At 41.2% G+C, this 4,856-nt stretch overlaps 1 pseudogene; it reads right to left on the reverse strand.

The window, feature by feature from the left end:
- Nucleotides 1-3,378: 3,378 nt before the first annotated feature.
- On the reverse strand, nt 3,379-3,489 carry LOC129489073 (uncharacterized; annotated as a pseudogene).
- Nucleotides 3,490-4,856: the final 1,367 nt, after the last annotated feature.

The raw sequence follows: 4,856 nt of genomic DNA on the forward strand, positions 1-4,856 counted from the left end.
ATGTGGGGCTTAAAACCTAGATAATGGGTTGATGGGTACAGCAAACCACCATGGCACATCTATACCTATGTAACAAATCTGTATGTTCTGCACATGTATCCCAGAACTTAAAGTAAAATAAATAAAAAAAGAATGCAATTAGTTCTTCTTGATGCTGGAGACTATCACAGTTTGTGGACCTCTGCTTGGCTTGAATGGTTAGCCAGGGAAGAATGTAGTTTAAATATTTTTGCATCATTATTTATTATAAAAGTCATAGAAATGACTTTTCTAGAGATAGAAAATACCATTATAGCATAAGGGTGTTGAACTTAATGTGGAAACAAATCTGCCTCCAGAATGTTATTTTCTAGCCTGTTTTTTCTTCTCCATTTGTTACCGGCATCTTAAACTTTTCATCTTTTTCCATTCTGGCCACACCCTGAATGAAAGTTTGCCCATTTCCTCTGCAATGTCTGCCCAAATCTTCCAACAGCTCCTTTCCTTTTGCCCTATCAGAGTTTTCCAAGGGGTCCTGTAGCCAACAGACAATGCTCAGCTGGAGAGAATACAGGAAGCAGATAACCACATTCTGCACTGACTGTCCTCCTTTGATCCTCTCTTTATATAGTGTGCTAAGTACATGTGGAATTAATTTTGCTTCTGAGGCTTCACTAATTGCCAACTGACACATTTGTTTCTAGAAAAAAGGTAAGTGTAGGCCAGGTGCAGTGGTGGATTAGGCTTAAAAAAAGTTTTTATTTTGCCACAAGAGGAAGCGCTGAGGGTGCTGCTTCCCGGTTGGAGCATCCAGGAATTTGAGGACTGTGTTCAAGAAGAAGAACTGACCCTTCGCTTTCTCTTTTGGGCCATGATGCTATGTCTGGGAAAGCAGAAACTCCAGTGATAAATTGTTAGTGCTTGAAGGGAACTTTAAAAGCATTCATTGCAATCATTCGCTTTCACAGATTAAGTAAATGAAGCCTTGAAAGGTGAAATAACCTTCCCCAGGAGATTCCCAATTTTTAGCCCAGTGGTATTCCCAACACACTTTGGCATCTGTTATAAACTTCAGAAGCCATTACTGGAGTCTGCTGGGCATGGCCCCTTCTTATACAGCAATGAGGGAATCCATGGCATTATCTTTTCCCCTAGAGATTGAGAGAATGATTCATCTTTAAGTTTCAAAGAGACAGTGACATATTCCTAAAGCTTCATACATCCATGAGATAATGTCAAACATGTGAGTTGCTGAAGCAGAAAATGCTCCCAGCGAGACAGCTGCTACAAGGAAAACCCTGCATACTTGCAGGCAGTGGAAACAATACTTTGGCTTAGACCAGGTGTGTGTTGTTTTTTTTTATTTGAAAGAAAAGAGAGTCTAAGAAGACATGGATAATGCTTTAACACCCAGCATCATGAAGGAAAAAAAAAAAAAAAAGCAACGTTGAGGCCACATTCAAGTCTCTACTCTCTGTTTTATCTGAAAAATTTCAAACCTTCAGGGAAATTGAAAGGATAATACAATTAGCACCTGTACATCCTTCATCTCGATTTACCAATTGTTGACATTTGAAAATTGCAAACATTGTGACGTTTCACCTTAGCGTGCATCTCTTGAGAGTAATGTCGTTCCCCTAACCACGACAGCATGATCACACCTAAGAAAATTAGCAATGATTCTGATGTATAATGTGTATTACATTTCCTTTCAAATGCCTTTTTTTATAACTTTTTTTCCCTCAATCTGAGATCCGATCAAATTCATGCATTATATTTGGTTGTTATGTCTTTGCTCTCATTTAATATAGAATAGTTGTCCTACCTTTTTTTTCTTTTATGACATTGACTTGTTTGAAGAGATCAAGCTAGTTGTCTTGTGGAATGTACCATATTCTGTATTTGTCTGATTGGTTTCTCATGATTACCTTTGGGGAAACATTTTTGGCACAAACACTACTTATGAAATTGTGTGTCTCTTTTTCCGTTACACCAGAAGGCACGTAGCATGTTACTGAGTGTGATTGCTCAGTTGAGGTGTTTGCCATATCTCACCACTCCTCCCTTTACAATTATCAGGTACTTTGTGCAGTGATACTTTGAGTCCATGTGAATATGGGTCCTTTACAGTTTTAGCATCCACTGTCTGAATTGATAATATCATAGGTTCCAAAATGGTCATTAAAAAAAAGTTTATAATGCATATTTTTGAATCCACAGTCAGGAGTTATCTTTGAGTGACTATGGACACAGACTACCCCATATTACACACTCCATCTGTCCAGGACTAAGCTGAGAAGCAGGATGAGCAATCAGGAGACTGAGCAGTGGGCATGAAATCACAGCCCAATGTGTGAATCGCTTCTTACTATAAGACTAAAATTTGAGGGCAGAACCTCCTTCAGTGTATTTATTCTGTATATCACCCCAACACCTCGTTACCACCCCCAACACCGCGTTACCCTCCATCCCTGTAACACCAAGCACAGTGTTTCACACAAAAGCCCAGAGGATGTTGTGAAATGAATGGAATTAGAGGAAAGAGAAGGCAGTAGTTTCACAAGTTTCCTGGAGGTCAAGGCAAAATCTGGTATTTGGCTCCCTCATGGGATCAACTTGTTTGTGCCTCTTTTTTTGTGCTCTCTGCCTTTTGGAAACTCCCTGTCCAGTCCTGATGCTGCATTCAACTCCATTTAAGCTTAGAGGGACTATGTTTCCAAACTCCAAATCAGGAAACAAAGCTTGATGGAATACTTGAAACCAGGAACGTACATTCCAGAATGATCTGTGCCCTTCTGTTTGCACTTGGATTTATACTATCCTCTTTCTGCATTTTGGCAGATTTTTCTCAGTCCTATTTGCCAGTTTACAGCTTTCCTTATAATGATTCGGTTACTCTTAAATACATCTAGGGAGATCCCTCAGACTCACCAGTAGACTTTCACATCATCTAACTCCATGGCTTGTTGATACTATTCTGAAGTCTGCTCATTTCGCCATTTCCTTCTTCTAGGGTCTTTCTTGGACTCCACTAGACCTGGGGTCCCCACGGTACTGGTCTGTGGCCTGTTAGGAACCGGGCTGCACAGGAGTTGAGTGGCGGGCAAGCAAGCATTACCACCTGAGCTCTGCCTCCTGTTAGACCAGCAGTGGCATTAGATTCTCATACAGCGCAAACCCTATTGTGAACTGCTCATGCGAGGGATCTAGGTTGCGCACTCCTCTTTTTTTTCCTTCTTCTTCTTCTTCTTCTTCTTCTTCTTCTTCTTCTTCTTCTTCTTCTTCTTCTTCTTCTTCTTCTTCTTCTTCTTCTTCTTCTTCTTCTTCTTCTTCTTCTTCTTCTTCTTCTTCCTCCTCCTCCTCCTCCTCCTCCTCCTTCTTCTTCCTTTTTTTTTTCCAGGTCAGATGGGTAATGTGCTAACGTCATAACAAGGTTCAAGGGTGGCAGATCTCACACATGCACGTGAATACCCAATCATCATGCTCAGGTTGCACAGTCCTTAGGAGAATCTAATGATAAAGGTAGTGTGCTTAAATCATCCCCGCCCCTCTCTGTTCTCCCTTGATCCATGGAAAAATAGTCTTCCATGAAACTGGTCCCTGGTGCCAAAAAAGTTAGGGACCACTGCAATTCATCTATTACCCATTGCACAGGGCAGGTAAGTAGGGGGTAGGGAGGATTATGCCCATGGAGAGAGCCCTCATGTGCTGGGTGGCGCAAGAGAGGTCTCGGATTCTGATTCAGTTCTGCCTCTACTCATTGGTGTGTGCTTTGACAAGTCAGTTCCCTTGTTCATCTTCATAGGAAACTCAGTAAAATAATTGTTTATACAGTCGGCCCTCCATCTCTGTGGGTTCCACATCCATGGCTTCCACCAGCTTAAACCAAATTTATCTTCACAAGGCTCCCCCTAGAAGAGAGGAAATTCCACAGCTTTGATGTGATGTGAAATGTGATCTCAAAAATGATCATTTTCTAATACTATCATTCCTTTCACACTTATTAGTTGACATTTCTATCAGATCTCTCTTTTTCCCTCTTTCTTTTGAGTATCACCATGGACTGTGGATTTTTTTAGGCAATTCGTTGTGTTATCATCCATTACTATCATTATTCTTTTATTCCATTTGTTGTTCCAGTTCTTCCAAGTTTGGGTAGCAGGAGCTCTTTCAAGCTGGTTCCTGTAATCTTTTGACATGTCTTGGTTGGTCTTTGAGCACTTTGTTGCTTCCTGGTCCAACAAAATGTCCCAGGCTCACTTTTTCTCCATTCCAGACCTGGAATGAGGATTTCATCAAAGGATTCTTAGGGGGACTGACATTTATAAACCATGGCTCAGGTGCTAGTGCATTGCTACTGGGGCACATTCACGTTAAAATAAAATCAACAACGACAAATTGTAGTTAAATTTTTTTTCTGAGATATATAAATAGTCAACTTCTCTGATCTCAGAATTAGATAAATCAAGAATGAATAACCAAGGTCAGTAATAAGAATTCTCAAGCCCCAAGAATTTTTTTTTAAAGAAGTGTCTGAGGGGCCGGGCATGATGGCTTACACCTGTAATCCTAGCACTCTGGGGGGCTGAGGTGGGCAGATCACAAAATCAGGAGTTGGAGACCAGCCCGGCCAACGTGGCGAAACCCCATTTCTACTAAAAATACAAAAATTAGCTGGGCATGGTGGCAGGCGCCTGTAATCCCAGCTACTCAGGAGGCTGAGGCAGGAGAATTGCTTGAACCCGGGAGGCGGAGGTTGCAGTGAGCCGAGATTGTGCCATTGCCCTCCAGCCTGGGTGACAAGAGCAAGACTCCATCTCAAAAAAAAAACAAAGAAAAAAAAAAGAAAAAAGAAAAATAAAAGAAGTGTCTGAGGG

Source organism: Symphalangus syndactylus, chromosome 8, assembly GCF_028878055.3.
Source record: "Symphalangus syndactylus isolate Jambi chromosome 8, NHGRI_mSymSyn1-v2.1_pri, whole genome shotgun sequence".
Classification (NCBI taxonomy): Eukaryota; Metazoa; Chordata; class Mammalia; order Primates; family Hylobatidae; genus Symphalangus; species Symphalangus syndactylus.